The sequence below is a fragment of the Stigmatopora argus genome, chromosome 23 (genome assembly GCF_051989625.1).
Source record: "Stigmatopora argus isolate UIUO_Sarg chromosome 23, RoL_Sarg_1.0, whole genome shotgun sequence".
Classification (NCBI taxonomy): domain Eukaryota; kingdom Metazoa; phylum Chordata; class Actinopteri; order Syngnathiformes; family Syngnathidae; genus Stigmatopora; species Stigmatopora argus.
Window position 1 is genome coordinate 2,324,019 of NC_135409.1, and position 23,607 is coordinate 2,347,625.

Sequence of the window (23,607 nt, forward strand, 5' to 3'; positions counted from 1 at the left end):
ACATCTGGTTGATTTTTTTTAGAAACTTGCTAGGAAACTTCTTTAATTGGCACTGTATTATTAAGACTTGAGGGACAACCTGGATATCAATGCATTGCTGTTGACTTGAGGTGCCTGAATGCCAATCCTCATGATTGGGGTTGTTAACCAAGACCCGCTTTACATTACTGTAAACCACAAGAGAGACAGATTCTTAGCAAAAACACCAATTTAAATGCACACATGACAAGCCCAGTTTTGTATTCTGTGACATTGCACGCTTGGGATTCTTGCAATCGCATACAACCTATCATTAAGTGGATGGACAATTGCTGTGGGTCTCACAAGTAGAGTACAAGATGCGGCTCTGATTCCAAGTGCCTGTCACTACTAACTAGTAAACCCAAGGGGGGGTTGGAAGGACAGTTCCCTATGCGTGCACACACCACGTAACAAAGTCAAAATGGAAATTAGTTTATGCAGGATGCACGCACACACGCAGATTGTGTCCTCCAAGTGTCCATCCGAAAGAATCTGATTCGGTTAAATTCGATTGGATTACAGTCGGGATACAATAGAGACAAAGCTAAGCTATTGTGTTCACCCTGAGATGACCCGGGTCAAAAGCGCGAACAGGGAGAGCAAAGGTCATGAATTCCCCCACGATGAAAGTGCTGTAGAAGTCGGACATTTTGTTAAATGAAGTACAGTGGTACCTCGACATACGAGCGGCCCGACATACGAGAAATTTGAGATAAAATTTCGGGCAAATCTTTATCTTGAGATACGAGACAAATTTTGATCTACGAGCAGACAGCGGACGCGAGAGGCTGCTCATAAGAACATCATGGGCACTGTCTCTCTCCCCGCAACTCCCTCGTGTAACGTATCTCTGGTCCCAACTCCCTCTTGTAATGTCTCTGCGAGCACTGAGCGGAGCGTTGCATTTTTTCCGTGTTTTTTCCCGTTAGTCATTGCAAATGGCGAGGCGATCGTTAATACGAGAGTTATACATACTACTCGTTGGCAAGTGGTCATGCTTTATCCTATTGTGAGGACATTTGTGTGCATAATTTTTGGAATATTTTAAAGGAAATACAAAAGCAAACTACCATCGATAGGTTGCATCTGAAACTCAGGGTGGAGGCGGGGCAAACAGCGAGGGAGAAGAAAGGTATAAAAATGTAAAACAAAATTAAAATTAAGTTTAGTGTAAGGTTAGATTACATTTATTTTTGAGCGTGTCTGCATCGTAATCCAAGTTCATTTAAATTTGTTTTTGTTATGTTACGAGCGTTGAAGTGACAAAAGGCTAACACGCCCCCCCCCCCACCGCCTCTCTGTCCCTCTCTCTCTACCCTCCGCGAAATCCGTCTAATTTTAGTTCTATTAAACACATTTTAGTATACTATTAAACCACTAGTTATTTGATAATTTGTTAATAGATGGAGAATTACAACAAATAAAACATTTTTCCAATCCAATATCCTGTTTTGGGTGTTTTTTCAGTGTTGGGACGAATTAATTTGTTTTTAGTTCATTTCAATGGGAAACGTTCGTTTGAGTTACGAGAAAATCGAATCAAATTAAGCTCGTATCTCGAGGTACCACTGTACTCGGAAAATTTAGTCTTGTTTTTTTTGTGTGTGTTTCTTGTCATTTTGCCACTATTTAATTACCATGTTTCTTTCGGTTCTTGTCAGTTCGTTTTTACTGAACAATCAGTTGATAGAACAAACATGACCCTGTTAGACTAAGAGTTAAACGGATTAGTTCAATTTACTACTCCACAATGTCCTTGATTTTGATCAAACAATTTGCAAAGTATTTCAACTTGCCCAATTAGGACTTCATCCGTGCAAAAATCTAAAATGAATTGACAAAAACTGGCCTTGCTAGTACTGGAACAATTTTGGCTTTTGTTAATATAGGTATGATTACCTCAAAAGTCCAACCCTGTATATAAATATATATTTAATATAGACGCCCTCCTAATTTGTGGCTGTGTGACATTTTCAAGGTGGAAAATAGTATAACAGTTCAACTGGAGTAGTCCACTCCCTTTTATAATTAAGGGTTTTTAACTGTGTCCAGTCAAACTCATTAATAGCATCCAACAACGACATTATTGTTGCAACACGTATCAAAGGGATTTTGTAGATATATAATTTAATTCTGTCCATTAGAAAACCTTGAATGCGAGTTTCTATTGCAAAATGGTCTCGTGTGGGCAAAAAGCACCATTCAATCCTCACGTTTATTCATTGATTGGGCTAATTAGCCTGTGCTGGCTGACGGTGCATTGAATATGTGATCACGTTAACAATATGAATGCTCCAGCGCGTATTATGCGGAATAAAGGCTTTCCGAACATTGGTTAGACAATGTGGCATCGGGTCCAAAGGTGTCCCCATGAACCACATCGCCGTGCAACAAATGAACTCGACAATCGCCGCATTGTGTGACATTGGGGTATTGTATTTTTTGTTATATGGACAAGGACACATCTCGTACCTTGACCCTTTTCTCAGCGCCGGCCAGTCGCTATTCAAACCGGGAGCTCCTTTTAAATTATGCCGTCGCTACTTTTCTTTGCCAAGTCTAAATCAACCCGGTAATTAGAATTATAAACAAGGACGAATGAGAGCGCTTTCGATATGGTCTTTGTGAGGAGGCAATGGGCACTAGATAAGAAGCTGGGAGACCTTGCGCAGACCTTGAAACAAACATGCAAACATGTGACATCTCATTTTCTGAACCGATTCATCTTCATTAGGGTCGTGAGGGGTGCTGGAGCCTATCCCAGCTGACTACGGGCCAGAGGCCGGGGGAAACCCTGAACCGGTGGCCAGCCGATCGCAGGGCACGAGGAGACAGACAAGCATGCACACTCACCCTCGCTTGACAAAATTCGTACTGGCCACTGTTTTCCAAGGCTACGGGGCAAAAATGGGCTTTGAGTGTACCAGCTGGCGTAGAGTTATATGGAGATCTTCTGTTGGTTCACTCAATCAGCTGTCAGGCTCTTTAACAAAACAAATGGCTGAGTGTTAAGACCTACCGTATGTATACATGTACATCTATGTGTATGTATGTGTATATACAGTGGAGATACGAGCTTAATTCGTTCCGGCACTGAGATCATATGTCGATATTCTCGTAACTCGAACGAACGTTTCCCATTGAAATGAATTAAAAACTAATTAATTCGTTCCAACCCTCTGAAAAAACACCCAAAACAGGATATTGGATTGGAAAAAAATGTGTTATTTCTTCTAATCGCCATCTATTAACAAAGTAACATAACTAGTGGTTTAATATTACTAAAATGTGTTTAATAGAACTAAAATTAGACAGATTTCGCGGAGGGTAGAGCAAGGGACATAGAGGGAGGCGGGGTACATCTCTTAAATATCCGCTGATTTATCAAATACCCAATCAATTATGAAATAGCGGGCTTAGTTTGGATTCCTGTTAAGAACCGTTGTCAGTAGATCCTCACCAGAAGTTCTCTTGGAAATATTTCTTCTATCCTGACTGGCAAAGAAAACCCTGCTTTTCTCGCCATCCTCAACAGTTTTACCATTAATACAGCCTCACCAATTAGTATCTTTGCCCCAGCCCACTTACACACACACACACACACACACACCCTGTGACACCCCAGGGCCCTGCACAACCCAAACAGCATAATTAGACATCCCCTAAACAAAGCACACACTCTGTAATTACTCTGTAATGTTACATAGCACAGGGGACCAAACAAAGGCCATTTTCTCCCGGATCAATCAATGTGCGCACAAATATACCCATGTGCTCGACACCCCCTTGTGCATTGTCTACATTTCTATTGATTAGGAATCCCCAATGGTTGTCTCTTATGCAGTGGTGTGTCTTAGTGACACACCGCGAGTGGCTTCGTTGTATATAAGCGTGGCACGTTAAATGTTATCCTTGCCTTTGACTCTAAATTCATCAGCACATAAAACATTTTCTTTAGTGGACATATGGAATTTCTTTTTCCTTTTCATTTCCACGAAAAATCCCTCCAGCCTGTGCAACGGCAACGCGCTGTACGATATCACGATATGACTCGGCCAAAACGATATCAAGCTCTACAGGAAACTCTACTACATGAGTAATGTAGGCAAGACAATCAAAAAAGGCAATGCATATGATCCACACAGCACAACACAACACAATTTGTTCCAATATCAATGTTGAATTAGTTTATTATTATTCCTAATGCAGCATCACAATCGAGTATTAGTAGATAATTAGGATAGTTTTAGGTTGCTGCACCATTTTATACATTTGCCTTTTGAGGCAGGTCAGTTTAATGTCAAATAAATGTATAATATTGTGGCTTTTAAATGTTGTTATATAGAATGGCCCATATTTTGAGATATTTCCCTATTCGCACTACGAAAACATAAATACACAATTCTTGAGAGATCTAGCTCTAAAGTGGCTCTCACTAATGCCCACTTTCTCCACTTTTTAATTTGACCTCATCACAAAATGCACCCCCGTCCCTCCATTTTTTTTCCTGCGGATGTTTCCCGAAGTCCGGTGGCGCTAAATTAAATCTCTGTTCAAGTAGTGTGAAATCACATTAGATCTTAATCAAGAGCCATTGTGCGTTTGCCTTGTTGGGTTTGTTTATTTTATTATGAGTGTTAACTTTTCTTTTTGCCCTGAGTGAATCACTTATTTATTCTACGGCGACTTTTGTAGCGGATGTAATAGTTTTATTACCTTTTCAGAATTCTATCATTCATATAGTTTTGGTATTTGTTAGTAATATCTAATGTAGTATCAAGAAGTCATGGTCAAGGTATTGCCATCCAACACATCCATTTTCATAGGCTCATTCTCTATCCTTCAATATGTTGGACTACTTCTCTATTGGACAATACATTCTACCAAGTGTTTTTATTACATTGTATGGGTTGCTTTGGGATGTATTTAGTTCTCAAACATGGAAACCCAAGCTGTGCGCAGTTGTGAGACACTTCATTCAATGTACACTTTTTTTGTCATTTCCACGTCTTAATCAGAATTGCTAAATTCATCACACGTTTTTCTTTGTTGAATTAAAGGGACATTCACACTCATGGAATGTGAAAAATGGTCAAAAGAAATTACAAGTCATGATTGCATTTCCAAATTTCTTAGGATACAAATAAATAAGATTTTAACACTAAATTTGTGTAACTTTGCTGCCTATCTGTAAATGTGTTCTTTTCTCCCCACAGTTTTCTCAGCGCTTACATTGGATCTGCTTTTAAAAACACAGACAAACACATCTTTGAGATGCAAACCCTGAAGTGGAAGCTTCTGAGGTAAGAGTTTATTGGCAAATGAAGATTTGATACCTCCAGATATACCTTAGGAACATCAGAGAATCTCCCAACATTAATGTTATAGCTAAATTCCTTAGTTTCATGTAGTGTAGATTGTGAGAAGAGTTTATTTGCGTGACTAGGAATGCCACAAACACCCTCTCACAAGCCACCCTTCCCTTTGCCAACCCTCAGTTTCATAGAGACGGCGGTAGCCGCTGTCAATTTCCATCGCTCTCGGCACTGGTCCGAGCGAAAAACCGCAAGCAGACAAAAAAAGAGGAAGAAAAAAGTGAGATTATTGATTTGGTGTCAGCGTCAATTAGAGAGAAGAAAGCAAAGGAGCCGCACAGCAAGAGGTACAGACTGAAAAGGGCTGAAAGAGAGCTATTGGTACAAAGCTAATGGAAAAGGAACAACAGATTTATCAGGAGAAGTCAAAAGAAGACCAAATCTGATTTGAATGAGGCGGCAGATGAATATGTTTGTAAAATTCACCTCTCTGCGGCCTTGGCTATCAATGCCATGACTTCAGTTATTAGGAGGAGGAAACAAGTTTGATTTCTTGCAATAACAACTTGATTATATTGTTAGCGCACGTAATAAAGATTGGTTTTCTGCTCGCAATTAGAGCATCAACTGCTTACCACGAGTCAATTACATTACAAATAAAATTGAGTACAGAGCTTATCAGTTTCCACTAATCCTTCACCTCACATAGAGTTCACCGCTGTCCTTTTGAGGGGGCAAATAGAGGAGTTTAGGGAAATTAAACTCATATTTTACTGTATTATGGTTAGCAGACTGAGCCCAGCCTTTCAGGCATGCGCTTTGAAAGGTCTACCTGAGCAAAATTACGAGTGACAGATATTGAGGAAGAGAGGCGCTGTATTGATCTTCTCCTCAAGAGTCGCGAGGAAAGAGAAGGGGAGCATGGATGAGTAAATAACCTGCGATGAAGCGACACGACATATCCACGCGGTCGGTAAAGACTGGAAGCAAGTGTGCAAATCAAGAAATGCAGTTACAAAACAGAAACCAGCGAGGAGCGAATCATCTGCGTTTGGACAGTAAATCGGCGACTTCTTCACAATATAGTAGTTATATGGATATTTGGCACAGGATTCAAAGGGCTTTCAATCAATTTAATATGTACGCATTTACCACACTCGGTTACAGTTCACTAATTGGCAATCGAAATAGTAAGCGTTTTAGACAATTGTGTAACTGATACATTTAGGAAATTCAAATGAAAATCATTCGTTTGTTTTATTTAGAGTTTTTGATTTTCAGTCAAACCGCTATAAATGGAAAAAAGAAAAACAAGAAATTTACAGTTTTTCAAATAACACTGCAGTTTGGTTGTGAAATATTAAATGTGTTTATTTAAATGTATTTAGACCTCTATGTCAAATATGCTGCAATTGGATGGCCACCAATTCACGGTGCCCCCAGACTGGCTGGGATGGGCTCCAGCACCCCCGCTGACTCCTGTCAGGTACAGAAAATGAATGAATCTTAAATAAGCCATTTGAAATAAATATTTTAGTTTGTGGTCAATAAAGTAGAAAAAATGTCTAAACAGTCACAAAAATATTCTAGAAAAATTTCTAATTGAAAACTATTTTAGTCTTAAATATGAAGTTTGTTCCAATGTATTTACACACATTTAGAAACAAAAAAAAACACAGTTTAAATTGACTTTAAATGTCCAACAGATAAAGTAGAAAAATGAATGGCTTTAATGGTCGAAACAATATGAACATAACTAAAAATAAAAAGTGATCTTTATATTTAAACGGTTTAGTCGTGTTATTTTATAAACTTAATTACGAAAACCTTTAACAAAAAAAATGGTATTTCCAATTAATATTTAGATTCTATTGTGTTCTTCTTTAAATGTATTTTTAAATTCAGTTCAAGGGGATTCGATCTCATCTAATCAATGTGTCGATCTCGATCGAACGATTGATCCTTCGCCCCCTGTCAATCAAAATGGATTGGACATGTGACGCCATCAACAGAGAGATCAATAGGCGATAATTATTCGAATACCTTCAAATTCCAATGTTGACCAACGTACAGTAAGTGTGTTGGAATCTGAGGCACGAACCTACCGTCGGAGTGACTAGTTGTGCACACGTGTTGGAAAGCGGGTGGAGGGCAGGGTGAGGATATTGTTATTTTTCCCATAGAGGACATGACGTGCGACACGTCGCAATTCCACACACCCGCGCGCGCAGTCAGACAAACACACACGCCGCGTGTCACTGCGCATTACGACGCGCTTTCTGCGGGCGCAGGCGTCCGGACAATGACAGGCAGGCAGAATCGGCGGCATAATGAGAGCGAGCAGGGGCCTTGGCCCGCCCCCACGCACACACAAACGTTAGTCCCACACGCGCACGCCACCACAGAGGGCTTCACTCTGTCCGCTAGCCTCTCAATTACCCAGCAGGCTTTTAGTGCTACTCTGCTCCACTACAGCAAATTACCCAGGGCCCTGTCTCACTTAGAGACTGGTGACTGTCTGTCTCTCTGTTGAAGTGTGTTGGTGTTGGGTGCCACGACAGAGAGCAAGCGGGAGAAGGACTGCGAGTTGAAATACAGGCCGCTGCCCATCAGGGCTAGATGAAAAGCCCATGCTCATAAAAGTGTTTGAATGCAACTGCTATTAGGTTCATACCTCTTCACGTGTACCCGCTCACGCGCGGACACGTGGACAGGAAGCAGTGCGCTCAGCGCTGGTGATGATTGGGAAGTTTAGGGTTAAACTTTTAAGGGAAATGGTCTAAAGTCGCTTTCCGGACATGATAAACTACTACTCTCACCTAAATACTTTTATATGTGATGAATTACTCACAAAAGTCATCTAGTCCAAGCTGTACAAGGATTTTTGCACAGGGGATTTTACATCTACTATAATTAGTTTCTGCTTGGCTAGTGCGAAAGTTAAAGTAAAAAAGCTTCCGGTACATGTGACCTAAAACTAATGATAAAAATCAGGTTGCGGGTCTGCAATGTGATGTGTTGAATGCTCTGTTTTCTGGGCTGTCTCTAAACACACCCCATGTCTGACTGGATTGAGAGAGGGAGGGATGGATGAGAGGGTGAGCTGGTGTTGGTTTTGTTTTGTTGTGTCCTGTCCTTTCGGTCGAAAATAAACTGTTGAAAAGCCCAACTCTCCTTCCATCTCTCACCACTAATGTTCATTACAGCACATTTTAATGTCTTTTACCTTTTCATACAAAGGATTTTGTTGTATATTACGGTTTACCCAGTGAAATCCAACTGAGGCTGAAATTCAACTCATGTCGCCAGCCTAGGAACAGAATTCGGTCGTAACTTGAGGGCTCCATGTACTTGATTTTTTTTCCTCCTAATATGTACCACCATGTAATTCTCCTTTTTAAAAGTGAGTCAATGACTGCCATCGGTAGTGATAGATGTCCGACGCCCAGGAAGAGCTTTATTCTGTGGGCTATGCAAAAGTAGGTAACCTGGTTTGGCCACACGTGCACCGTGTAACACGAGAGTGATAATTAACAGCCACCTCTGCCCTAGCATTGTGCCGACAGACCGAGCGAGAGGCCAACGTAGCGGCTCGAGTAGAGCGAGAGGATCAAAGTAGCGGTCTGCGGCCAGGGGCCCCCTCCGTGCCGAGATGAAACGCGGCGGCTGCAAACTTTAAAGACTTCCTGCCATTAGCTTGGACCTCGTCCCCGTGCATTCTCCCCCCGGAACCCTCGCAAACACAGAAATACGCCCTCTGAAAAATGCCGGCAGTGAGTTTGGAGGAGACATCTCCAACTGGGCCGTATTAATCTGACAAGAGAGGAAGTGTCTTTACTGTCCTTTTGCTGGCAGACACCTGACCGAGCCCCGAGCGCAATCTGACCGTCTCTTCGGGCAGTCGGGGCACGGAGGAAGCGCACCACGGGCTAACAAGGGAGGATCAAAAGGGAACATTACCATGATCCCTCTTCATCTCACTCTCTCTTCCTCACGAGCAATAAGAGGCCTGCCGGCTGCCCGTCCTTGTGCTTGTTAAGCAATGACAATAGGACGTGCCCTGAGCCAAGGAAATGAATTATTTACCCCCGCTTCCACTTGTGCTCTTGAAGCTTAGTGTAGAAGAAGGAAAAAAAAAACATTTTCTTGTTTTGCCATTGAACTTGCGGCTCTTGTCTTACACGGGCTCACCTTGTTCTACTCCGCAGCCTTAGATGTTAAATGCTCTGAATAATTTGCGTCTCGGCTGTCGGCGAGGATGTTCGTCCTCGCTCGGTGTGGCGTGCATACATGCACTGGCGCAAAGCCACGCAGGAAGTGTGAATACTTACAGACGCGGTAAAAATATTAGAAAAGTAGGAAAATGAGTCTTGTCATTAAGTCCTGATTTAACGCATGAACCTGACTAAAACCATATAGGAGTTATGATGGCCACTGGAGGTCGTGTTTTGAAAATGACGACTAAACTCTCACCTCAGAAACTTTCCGATCCAAATTGATTACCCTAAAGTTGTGAGTGAGTCTGCTTTTTCAAGCAGTTCCGATTTAAGAATTCAGAAAACAGGTAAAAAGAAAGCAAAATTTACTCCAAACTATTACGATATACCAAATATCAGCTGATAAATGCATATACATTGCAAAATACGCCTTACAATGCTTTCTGCTATTTTTGAAACTATTTCCAGTAAGTAAACCCTCACCTTCAAAACTTTCACTGGCGAGTCCGCAGCTCAATTTACTGGCCGCCATTGACGTCCAATGGGAGCTGACGTCTCTCGCCGTCAGTGGCGCTGAAAGAGTGTTCGCAGCCAGTCCTCCCAGTTGAAATGTTTGTCTGCGCCTGCTACTTAATCTGATTAAAGAAGACAATTAGGCTTCCCACGGAAGGCCCGGCCCTCACCCTTTCCTCCGATGTAAAACTTTTTTTTTTGGCGCAATTCAATGTGCCCTTGGTGAAGTGGCCTCCATAATTATTTCACCCCTCGTTCCCCAATCACGCTTTTCCCCTCATCAGGATTCCTCATCGCGCTCGTCTCGTCTCCTTGCTCCTCCTCATTGTCTGCTTATCATTCGCGCTCCTCGCTGCTCTTAGGGGCCGTAATGAGTAGCTTTGAAACAAGTGCGGGTGGAGTAATGGTCACCTTGATAATGGACGACGGGCTCAGTGGTCTCGCCTGTGTTCACCTCGTTTCTGTCCAAGTGTAAATGTGAGGGAAATTTTTCCAATTTCTTGATCAATACTCGAAGGGGTGGCACAGGGTGAGACCGTTGGCCTTGTGTGGGCTTGGGGTTGTGTTTCAGTGTGGGGGAAGAAGGGGTGAGAGTGTGAGGGGGCACGACATGAAAGCGCCTTCATTAGCCGAAGCCAAAGCCTCATATATTTCTCACAGGGCATAAAAGGCCATTGTAAAAACGCCCTCTGTTCCCTTTCAAGCATAAAACGTGTCAGACGACACAAAAGGATTCCAGTCGTCACAGAGAGCAAGGATCATTATTGAACAAGCCGGAGAAAGAAAGCAAGAAAGAAGGGAAAACAAAGCGGGGTGGAGGGAGGGGATATGGGCAATGAGAGGAGATCACGATTAGAGGCCACCAAAATTTGTGGAAACTCAAAGTATTATAATAATAATAATAATAATAATAATCGGACATAGGCCCTGTTGTCATTATCACAACACAAAAGCCTACTTGTCATCATACGCAGAAACTGCGTGTGACGAAATTGATGGTGCTTCTCCATAAGCTACGTTTAATCGGCAAAAGACCTAATAAGTGTAAGTTACAGACTTGTAATTTGTCATTCCGCTGTTGAGGATACAGGTCGCTTACCTCGCGCTTACCTCTCACTGTCTTCCACTTACCTTTCCTCAGTCAGCTAGTAGGAGACAGATCACCAACCAAACATCTGTTCATATACCGCAGAGGGGAATGTGTGTTATATTAGCGCGAGTTTAGATTCCTTCTTTACCACTTTATGTTTGGAATATCCCACCTGTAAAATGCTAAAGCAAAGTTTCAGAGTACATTTTGAGTTGTCTCGAAGAAACATACCTGTTAACTTATACGTTTTTCCCATATTTGATAAGTTTTTTATCATTTCAAATTGTGTACGCCGTATAACAACTTTTGTACAGGATTTTTTTTAAGTATGTTTTTTGTTTGTTCGGCTCTAATCCGGATTGTCTCGGTCACTGGTAACAGACGAAAACGACATCGTCGACTGAGCATGACATGCGCATGTACCCAGACAGTCAAGCTGTCAGCAACATACAGCAACATCTACAGATTTTTGAATTTAGTGCATACTGATTGGGCACCCCGTCCACTTTGGAGAAAATTTTAGACTTTTAAGTGTGCCCCATGTGAGCAAATATGTTGCATTTGTAAGTTTTTTTAATTTTAATAAGGGAAATTGCAATCATTAATAAGGGTAGCAATTGACCGAGGTTGACAGGTATGAAGAAGCAGAACTAACTAATGGTTAAAAAAACTGACTGGATGTGGAGAAGTAATATATACCAGCATGAAAATTTCCAGGGTTTCTCCTTCAGTTTTTGCTTGACTTTCTGTGTTTTCAAATGCCGAGTTAAGGAAGCATCCTGAACGCTCCTCTCGCGAGTCCTTGGAAAGATAATGACTCGGCAACTGGTCTTTTTTATCCACCTCGCATGCCTTGCCTGCTTTTGTGCCATCCTCCGCCAAGCAGAGCCCCCACAATGCAGTCGTCTCTACGGATTTCAATGGCCCGGCTCTCCCACCGACTGCCTCTTGAATGCGGGGAATGCGACCCTGCGCATGACTGGCAAATGACCTCAATTACTGTTAGGTTGCCACAGTCAAAGGTGTCTCCATTTCACGCTAACAAATGGGCATTGTTCAGGTAGCAAATCGTGACACTTGCTCGGGGGTGGGGGGTCCCTTATTGAAACTTAACGGCAATTCAGAAAGAAGGATATCATTCCCCGGAAACGGCTGATTGAGGTTTAACCCTGCTGTATGCCGCACAACACACAATGGTGTATCCCTTACAGTGAAATTTTATGCGGGCAGATACAAAAGCAATGAACTCCTGATCCATACTATACGACAGGTCATTATTTTCAGCTTTTAAAGCAAAACGTCGGCAGCCGTAACCCAAACGGACGCAGCGGCAATACATAAAAGAGGAACGAGAAAGACGGGATGTAAAAGAACCATAGAGTGGAATTATAGAGAGATTTTATTGGGAAATGTCTTCTGATGACTTCCTGCTGTTGTCTGAACAGTTTTACAGTGTCAGGTCAGGCCATCCCACCATGTCTTACCTTTTAGTGCATTTCATATATCAACCGTGCATATGCCACAACGAGGCAGAATTCGCTCTGGTGTGTTTACATATGTGCTATACTCTGAAGACTAAAGACTTTGAAAGTACTAATACATAACTATCAACCTCGGCCAATTGCTCCCCTTATTAATGATTGAAATTTCCCTTATTAAGTGAAAATAAACCGTACAAACATAACGCGGCACATATTTGCTCTCCTAGGGCGTACTTAAAAGTCTAAAATTTTCCCCAAAGTCGACGGGGTTCTCAAACAGTCAATGCGGCTTTTGTATGCACTAAAGTCAAGATTCTATAGATGTTGCTGTATGATGCTGACAGCTTGACTGTCAAGGTACATTGCTTGTTGACGCTCTATGTTTATATAGTGAAAAAGCGGACGTGTGAAAGGGGAATGTGCATGCGCCTATCATGCTTAAATCATGACAATATTAGCAGTCGACGATGACGTTTTTGTCTGCTACCGGTGACGGAGACGATCCAGATTAGAGCCGAAATGAGTAAAACGAGATCGGTTTACGAAAAAACATATTTTTAAAAAAATCCCATTGAAAAGTTGCTATAGCGCGTACACAATTTGAAACGATCAAAAAACGTATAAAATATGGGAAAACATATAAATTGACAGGTATGCTAATATACCCTGCATATTCTCAACTCACTTTTTATCCCATATTTTATCTTATCTTATGTATTTGCACACCTAATCCAAGTGTACAGTCCTCGTAGGCTGTTGTTAACTATAAACAAAAATAATAACTTCATCAGCTAGATCTATTGTCAGTAACAACCGAAACAAAATCACAAAGGACCTAACTGACTCTCCACCTGCATTTTTTTCAATACCAATACATATTTAATCAGCAGTGTAAAGAGGTCACCATCTTTTTTTGCCATACCTGCAAAATCAGCTTTGAGCCTATACTTGATTGCACATGTATGACCTATTTACGTACTTGGAAGACAACACTTTGAGAAGTGGATGCTCTCGTAATAAAAATCAGTTAGTTGTACTGCGCTGGATCAAGTTGTCCAATGCGGATTAAAAGACTCGTGACATTATTAAGCCAGCCATTCGAGTAGAACAAGACGACCGGTTGTATCGGAAGACTTTTTTTGGGGCAGAAGAGCCAACGTTGACCTGCAGAGTGTAGAAATCGGATGGCGAGATTACATGCGATTTACACGGGGGTCACGCCACCCCGAAAAGAAGAACATGAGTGGACACAATTAGGGAATGTCTGTGTCTCTCCTGCATTCGTCATGAGATGTCAAATTTGACTAACAGCTGCCTCATGTTCCCCAATCTGGGAACAAACATGCTTATAGGTCAAGAACTTTCTCATCTTGTACACCGCGGCTTTGGAGGATGATTTTGGCTGAGCTGTAAAGATTCTGTCCTCAAAAACAAATTTGCTTGTAGGCATGAATAAAAAAGTAATTGACGTTCTTATCCGAAGGGCAAATAGCAATATTTGGAGTCCAGTCGGCTAAACTTCATTGAACGAACGTCTATCGGCGTCAATGGCACTGAAACATGATCATTCACTGCGCTTTCTTCATCATATTTCATCCAATCAAACAAGCAACAAATCCATGCCAGAGGTACCACTATTTCAATCAAAGGCTACAAAGAGAACAATAGCTTCATTTAAAAAGAGCACACAGGAGATCAGAGTGGCCCAAGGGTACAAGGGTTGTCCTTCTGCACTTTGATATTCAAATGCGGCAAAACAATGACAGGCTGAATCTTGAACATTCTGCCCGTTTTTTAAGTGCTAGAGATATTATTTTAAATAAATGCCTTAAATGAACAAAATGTCCATTACCATTGCTGCTTTGTCCGCAGGACATAAGATGATGGTATGGACATGTGATGAAGAATCGTGTCATTTCACATAGGACATGCTTTGCAATTACCTCGTGTTTTTTTTCTTAAACGTTTATGTTGTATTATGTGCAAGGCTAAATTTGTTTTATCTAAAGAGTCCATAATAATAATCGGACAATAATAATAATAATCGGACATAGGCCCTGTCGTCATTAACACAACACAAAAAGCCTACTTGTCATCACACGCAGAAACTGCGTGTGACGAAATTGATGGTGCTTCTCCATAAGCTACGTTTACTCGGCAAAAGACCTAAATAAGTGTAAGTTACGGACTTGTAATTTGGCATTCTGCTGTTGTGGATACAAGTCGCTTACCTCTCGCTTACCTCTCACTGTCTTCCACTTACCTTACTTCAGTCAGCTAGTAGGAGGCAGATCACCACCCAAACATCTGTTCATATTACCGCAGAAGGGAATGTGTGTTATGTGAGCGCGAGTTTAGATTTCTGATGGATGTGGGGAAAAAACTGTCCTTAAGCCTATTTGTCCGTGCTTTGTGGGACCTATAGCGTCTGCCAGAGGGCAGCAGCTGGAACAGATTGTGACCGGGGTGGTAAGGGTCCCCTATGATGTTCTTGGCTCTGCTGAGGTAACGAGGGCTGGCAATGTCTTCCAGTGAGGGCAGAGAGCAGCCGACAATCCTCTGGGCAGTGTTAATCACTTTCTGCATGGCCTTTTTGTCTGCCGCCGTGCTTCCAGCATACCACACATGAAGATACTTGTCATGAAATTGACATGATTGTAAATTCCGGTTATGGTCACTATCGAAAATTTAGTACTGAACGCTGAAGAGAAAAAATGTATGATGCAGAACAGCCACTAGACGTCCCTCAATCTGAATAACAGCCTTGAGATAAAGCAAGACACAACTAAAACATATGGTGCATACCTAAAATCGTTCAAATACGAGGTTTTAATAGTTTGCAGTGTTTCACGATGATCATTTGAAGGATTTTTTTCTGTGGAGTTTTTGAAAGTACAGTTTTCATCAAGTCATCAGTTTTGTTTCCCAAATTATTAATATTCAACAAAAGATGTGTTTAATCATTTGGAATGAATGCTAAACGTTTGTAAATATTGCTTCTGTGGAAGATGAATTTCAATGACGTGTTAATTTTAGTCCGTAGTCTGTTTCTTTTAATTCTAATTTTTATTCATTTATTGAAGTGGTTTTGCAATTCTAGTGCCACCAATTAGATCCAATTAGACGTAATTTTGACAAACGTTTTACTACTTTTTTGCCCGAATTTTTGCGAATGACGCACCGTATTTTCACGACTATTCGGCGCATCGTATTTTTAGCCGCAGTGTCAGTAACGAGTGCTATTTCTGTATTTTAAACACACAAAGCACGCACCGTTTTTTTAGACGCATATATTATATATTATATATGGATGAACATCGAAACGCAATAGCGCTGGCTACCGGAAGTAGCCTATTTCCGGGTTCCAGTGTGCAGTGACTGCTGGGAAATATAGTTCTTGCACGCTACACCCACATGCTAAAAACACGTTTTTAAAAAGGCAACGGAAGCAAAACTGAGTTCGGTTGTTCTTGATTTAGACATTTTACAACTTACTCACGTCATCATCACCCACAAATCCATCAAAGTCCTGATTTTCTGTGTCCGAATTAAACAATTGCCCAAATGAGTCTTCCAAAACGCCGGGTCCCGCGGTTGTAGTTCTTAAGCCTCCGGGAATGACTGCAAGCTCTGAGTTATTATATATAATATATATATAGTTCGCAGTCTACCTTTGAATGCTCCGTTGAAGCCAACATCTAGCGGCAGGATTTCTTTTGTAAATACAGCCGAAATGACGGTGAGCACCAAATTAGTGTGGTCGACGTCATACTGAGTGTATTGAAGAACTCTATATCCCAGCAGTCACTGTGCAGTACTTTATCTACGGGAAATAGTAGAGTCTGGGGCTGCTTGGCGTAATTGTATATATATATATAGTTCACAGTCTAGCTTTGAATGCTCTGTTGACGCCAACATTTAGCGGCAGGATTTCTTTTGTAAATACAACCAAAATGACGGCGAGCACTAAATTAGTGTGCTCGCCGTCATACTAACTGTATTGAAGAACTGGGTGTATTAAGAACTCTATATCCCAGCAGTCACTGCGCAGTACTTTATCTACGGGAATAGTAGAGTCTGGGGCTGCTTGGCGTAGTTGTCCTATCGACTGATTTATTTTATATTATCGTGATAACAATTTTAGTATTGGGCCATATATAAAGCGCACTGGATTATACGGTGCCCTGTCTATTTTGGAGAAAATTTTAGACTTTTATGTGCGCCTTATAGTCGTGAAAATACGGTATTCAAAAAAATGGAAATAGAGTCGTCAACAAAAGATTATTGACAACCCATTTTGCGTGTTGTTTTTTTCGATATTGCCCGGTTCTACTTTTGTTGGCAATTTGTTAGATATTTCAAGTGAAGTTCATGTTAAGTGCTTCCAAGTCAATCTCATTGTCCAGACACGAGTTTTGACGATATCAAATCTGTGTCACATCTGTCACTTGGCGGCAGGAGATGAGCGCAAGTACGGGCTGATTCTATCAGAGTCGCCATTCCAGAAGCTTATCGGGGCTTTGCAGGGGAGGTCCACCAGCACCTGTTGCGAAAAGAGCGCGAGACCGATAAGACGGCAAAGTAAACTCGAAAGACGTTGGCGTGAGTGGATTGGGCGCCTGCCACGATTGAAACTTGTTAAATAGCAAACAAACTACGCATGTTGAAATTACGCTGGGATTCCTAAATAAAAAAAAACACGTGCACATAGGGAGGTTCGCTGAGATAATTACCGAGCGCTCCCAGTCGCATCCGTCTCGCGCGAGCTGGTGGCGAGCCAGCCGACAACATGTACCCAAAAACAACAGTCACTGTTCTGCCACCGTGGCTTTTTTCTCTCGCCGGCTCCATCTGTGCCACTTCACTTCTCCCTTGCCTTCATCTTCTCCGTCTTTCTCACGTTTCTCGTTCGTTCCGCTTCTTCCTAAAAGTCGCCCCCACCCACCCTCCCACACATGTGCTCCGGGGCGAGGTAGCAGGTTGACAGAAGCCGGACCCTTTGGCATACCTGTCAACCTCTGCCGATAACTGCCCTTATAAATGATTATGATTCCCCTTACAAACCCCCAAAAACCTTACAAACACCGTACGACTCGTACGGAGGGAGAGAAACTGAATGAGAGAGAGCAGGAGCCGCTGTTCTCGAGGGCAAAGTGAGGTGCGAGAGGATGATGCACTTGATATACTGTGAAAAAAGGAGGAAGAAGTGTGCGAGAGAGGGAGGGGGGCCACAGGGCATCGCCAAGTAGTTTGTGCGGATTACGCCTCCTACTGGACCATGTTTCTCCCATAAATTCATGTGTGTTTGTTCAAAATACCCCAAGTGTAACACCAACAAATTACCGAACCAAAACAACAAAAGTGAAAATCACCACTGCATCAACTGGTTGAGAGGAAAAGTCAAGAGTCCGTTTGAGAAAAAAAATTAAGAAATAAAATAAAATAATATTTTTACATGCGCTTATGTGTCAAGAACAACACGTTTCTAGATTTCATTGGAATTGAACTGAATTGATCGCAAAATGAGATTCCTATGACGATGTTTTTATCGTTAATAATTTTTAGGGCAAGGTGCTTGTATCATGTAAATATATATATATATATATATATATATATATATATATATATATATATATATATATATATATATATATATATACATATACATATACAGTGGTACCTCTACATACGAGCTTAATTCGTTCCGGGACTGAGCTCGTATGTCGATCTTCTCGTAACTCGAGCGAACGTTTCCCATTGAAATGAACTAAGGACAAATTAATTTGTTCCAACCCTCTGAAAAAACACCAAAAACAGGATATTGGATTGGAAAAAAATGTTTTATTTCTTCTAATTCATCATCTATTAACAAAGTAACACATAACTAATGGTTCAACAGTGATAAAATGTGTTTAATAGAAGTAAAATTGGGTACAGAGAGTGACAGAAAGAGAGGGGAGGGGGGATATATTTCCACAATAACGCACTCGTAACAGAACAAACTAATTTAAATTAACTTGGATTAATATATACAGACACACTCAATCATACATTTAATGTAACTTTACACAAAACTGAAAGTTTTAATTTTTTTTACCTTCGTTTTCCGGGTTAGCTGTTTGCCACGCCTCCACCCTCACGTCCGCTATCCATGGGCTGTTTGCCCTTCAAAATATTCCGAAAATGATGCACACAAATGTCCTCACAATAGGATAACGCACGACCACTTGCCAACGAGAAATAGTCTTTAAAGAACGATCGCGGGAGCTTCTTTCCTTAGAAAGAATAACAGGAAATACAATAGTTGAGCCTACCCACGTATTGATTGTGGGTAATGAAGTTTTATTCTGAGAAAGGGTGCCATTGGCCATCGGTGTTGTGTGCACGAGTATACTTCATTACCCAGAAAGCCCTCTTTTTGCCCGCGCATGTGCGTTGTGCGTTTTCCGGTCCATGTGTAGGAGAAACTCGTGTGAAGAAATCGTTCAGTGCTCCTAGATATCTGTTATACACGAAAGAGATGCGGCAAAAAAGACAGTGCGCTACAATGATAAACAGCCTCTCATGTCATGGCCACCTGGCACTCGCATCTCGAAATTGTTCTCATATCTAGAGCGAATTATTTGCTCGAAATTTTCCTCGTTTCTCGAGCATCTCGTAGGTAGAGCTGCTCGTATGTAGAGGTACCACTGTATATTTATTTATTTTTACATGATACGAGCACATTGCCTTAAAAATTATTAACAATAAAAACATCGTCATAGGAATCTCATTTTGCGATTAATTCTGTTCAATTCCAATGAAATCTAGAAACGTGTTGTGCTTGACACATAAGCTCATTTAATAATATTATTTTATTTTATTTTTCTCAAACTGACTCTGCTTTAATTGACCTCTGATCAATTCATAATTTTTCATTTAATTGGTATTTTTTTGTCGTAAATCATTTTATAAAATCTGTGTCCATATATATATATATACGGCCTTCTCTGCTCGCCTAAGAAATATCTGAATCATATATTATATTTTTTCCATCAATACTTATTAAATAATTCCAAATTGTCTGTTAGATTCCTTTCATTGCTTTCCCCCTGGTTGCACTGCTTCCAGACGTGTTTTCATATTGAAGCATTTAACCAATCACATTTCAGCCATTATTTGTTGCCAGGGTCAGAAATCTGCCTCAATGCCTTCACAATCAGTTCTGCAGGCTCTGCTGGATTAAACAAGTTAGCAACACCACAATGCCTTGTCGCAGGGGTAGGGATACGTCATCGCTTTCACCAACTATGATTGGCTAGTGATTAGCCAGAGCTACCAAACTGTATCTGGAGCGAGCTGCACAAGCAAATATATTGTTGTGTTGATTTAAAGCCATTTTCAAGCCGGACTATGCCAGAAATACGACAGGACAGGCTCGACTTTCAGTATTAGCTTCGATGGCGATAGAAAAGAAGGAAGAAAGAAAGGAGGATGGATATTGTGTACAGTTAAAAAGGATTTTTGGTGAGTAAATTATGGCTATATTCCTAAATAATATTTCAATTGTGGGCCCGGTTCTGATATCTGAAAAGCTCCAGTGTTTGTATTTAATCACTAAATGCTGCTAGGAAGTGGATTTTTCCTCAATTTTAGTGCATTTTTTACCGTTTTGCGTTTGGACATATATGGACGTATCGACGTTCATCACTATCTTTTTCTCAGGGAAATGATACTCCGGGCCCGGTTCTGGTTTAATCAATAAATGCTGTTTTCGGCTGGATTTTACCCCATTTTCGGGCAATGTTTGTCGGTACGCCATTGACGTTCATCGCTGTCTTTTCCCGGCAAAATCACCTCCCTGGCCCGGTTGTAATGTCTGAAAAGCTCCAGTATTTGTATTCAATCATTAAATGCTGCTAGGAAGTGGATTTTACCCAATTTTTGTGCATTGATTTATTGATTATTTTTTATGTGTCGCAGCTGTAGCTGCAGTAGAGGTTTTATAGCCATAAAATAGTTCAAGTTCATTTAAATGTGTATATGTTATTTTACCAGCACGTTGCCCTGCAAAAAGCCTCTCCCCCCTCTCTCTGGCCGTCTCTCTCTCTCTCCCCCCTTCGAAATCCGTATAATTTTAGTACTATTAAACACATTTTAGTAATATTAAACCACTAGTTATGTGTTACTTTGTTAATAGATGGCAAATTAGAAGAAATATAACATTTTTTTCAATCCAATATATTGGTGTTTTTTCAGAGGGTTGGGATGAATCAATTTGTTTTTAGTTCATTTCAATGGGAAACGTTCGTTTGAGTTACGAGGAAATCGACATACGAGCTCAGTCCCGGAACGAATTAAGCTCGTATCTCGTGGTACCCATGTATATATATTTTCTTAAATTAAAACGGACAATAATAAAAAATCCAAATGTTGCTCAATGCTCATCTCTCAATGCCGTTGACGGCGCTCGACGTCCAATCCTCTTTGACTGACTCTAGTGTTGTCAGTGGCGTCCAAATAACTAAGAAGGACGTGACTTTTGGACGGACGCCCTTTTTGTGCTCGGCACAGACGCCGAGCAGACATTGCACAGCCGTTGCGTGGACGTGGAGGCCTCGGGTCGCCGCTACACCGTTATTAAAAACAGTGTGATAGCATGTGGGCTGTTCCCTCTCTTCACCCTGTTTCTTCACACTCCTTTTGCCTTCTTGAAATGAATCCGCCGCTCCTCTGCTACCCTCTTGCTCCTCGGTTTCTTTGCAGCGGGTTCACCGCAGACCTCAGACCCGTGCCGTCCGCTACCTCCCACGATGGCTTTCTTGTCAGTTTTTCTTCTTTTATTAACCTCAACCTGAGTAGAAATCACATTCTTGCTTTGAGCCCGACCTCCTCACCCTTTATCCAGCCTTCAATTATAAAGCAAGTGTACTTTAAAGCTTTTTTTTCAATGTTCTCTTTGCTCGTCCTTGAAGTAAACACCAACATGGGTGCCGAGTTAACAACTATATGTACCCTGAGCAAATGTCTACCCTGCGTTTTAAGAGTTTTCCTTGACAACGGCTTTCGGAAAAGGTGACGAAAAGACTCGCAAAAGCTTTCAAATTCACCATAATAGGCGCTTATTGGTCAGATCAGATGCAATCCAAATATGAGAGCAACAAATTAAAACTAAATGTGCCTCCAAGCTTTCATTTTGTATTAATTAAACGAAAAATAGGCATATTTTTAAAACTATTTTAGGTTGGTTTTAATTGATTCATTATCAGCAGAAGTATATCCCGTATAAATAGATTAAAAAATATATATACAGGGTGTCCCACAAAAATGTATGCACACTCAAAATAATTGTAAACGTGATGTTTAATTAGAATTTTATTATTTCAAAAGTGTGAGAATATTTACAAGTATCATTTACCTGTTTTTCCACTGCTTGTTCTCAAACTGGCGCCCACTTTGATCCAGGCACTGCTGACAACGCCAAACAATAGAATCGCACACATTATGAAAAAATTCTCTTGGTATTTGGGTGCATTCATGCTCAATGGCATCTCTTAATTCAGCAATCAGCAGAGGGTTTTGTAGCGTAAACATTGTCTTTACGGTATCCCCATAGGAAAAAATCGAGTGGTGTGAGGTCAGGTGAACGGGGAGGATATACAACAAAACCTCTTCGTCCAATCCATCTGTTTGGCAAAACCTCATCAAGAAAGGACCTAACATCACGATGGTAATGTGGGGGTGAAACATCTTGCTGAAAATAAACCTCTTCATCTTCAAAATCGTCTCTAAGATTGTTGCAGCAAGTTCAACTAAATGGGACCGGTTACAGTTGCGTCAAAAAAGAATGGTCCAATTAATCCTCTTGATGATAAACCACACCATACAGTAATTCCCGGTAAATTGACATGACGGTCGACAGTAACATGTGGATTCCCAGGTGCCCAATAGGTACAATTATGGCGGTTAATACTTGTAAATATTCTCACACTTTAGAAATGATAAAATTCTAATTAAACACCACGTTTACAATTATTTTTAATGTGCATACATTTTTTGGGACACCCTGTATATATGTATGTATGTATATATATATATATATATATATATATATATATAAATATATATATATATATATATATATATATATATATATATATATATTTTTTTATCTATTTATACGGGATATACTTCTGCTGATAATGAATCAATTAAAACCAACCTAAAATAGTTTTAAAAGTATGCCTATTTTTCGTTTAATTAATACATGTCAAAATTAAAGCTTGGAGGCACATTTAGTTTTAATTTGTTCCTCTCGTATTTGGATATATATATGAATAGTATTTCCTAGTAAATGTTGCAAAATGTGTCTTTGTTAAGTTGTATTACATCTCATTCATACGTTCATTTTTCAGAACTGCTTATCTTCACAAGGGTCGCAGAGGGCGCTGGAGGCACCAGGCGGGGGACACCCTGAATTGGTGGCTAGCCAATCGCAGGGCACGAGGAGACGGACAACCCATTACTTCTCGTACTTAACTTCAAATCCAGTTTACCCCAATAGTCATCAGTTTACTAATTCCTTTTAAGATGAATTACCTAAATACTTATATAATAATCATCAATACTGCAAAAGCCTTTACCAAAGATAGTCAAGTGTTATATCCAACCCAAATATTTTACAAATGCTGATATTTGTGCATTTGAAAAAGGCATTCTAATCAATTTCAGCCACGCGGTACAGTTTGATTTTCCGAGGCCAGGGCCAAACACGAAGGGCGGAGCGTGGGAGGGCCATCAAAGGCCCATCCATCCACAGTGGATCTCATTAAGACTTTACAAGGTAGCACGTCGCACCTCACTCCAGCCATCCGCCGCCGGGAAGCACTTTGCTCTTCTCCCTCCACGGCCCTCCGTCCTAATACTCGTTCAATCGCTGGTGCGCTCCCTCTCTCGCCGTCTCTCTATCCTAGAAGGGGGCCAAAAGATGT

The 23,607-nt window shown here is 40.9% G+C and overlaps 1 protein-coding gene across 2 annotated transcripts in view; it reads left to right on the forward strand.

The window, feature by feature from the left end:
- The window catches only part of LOC144069111 (uncharacterized), a 163,081-nt gene that overhangs the window by 115,603 nt on the left and 23,871 nt on the right, over positions 1-23,607 (forward strand). For both annotated transcript variants that reach the window (XM_077594224.1, XM_077594226.1), the window contains one exon: positions 5,238-5,324. The gene's annotated coding sequence lies outside the window, so the exon portion shown is untranslated. The remainder of the gene's footprint in view (positions 1-5,237; positions 5,325-23,607) is intronic.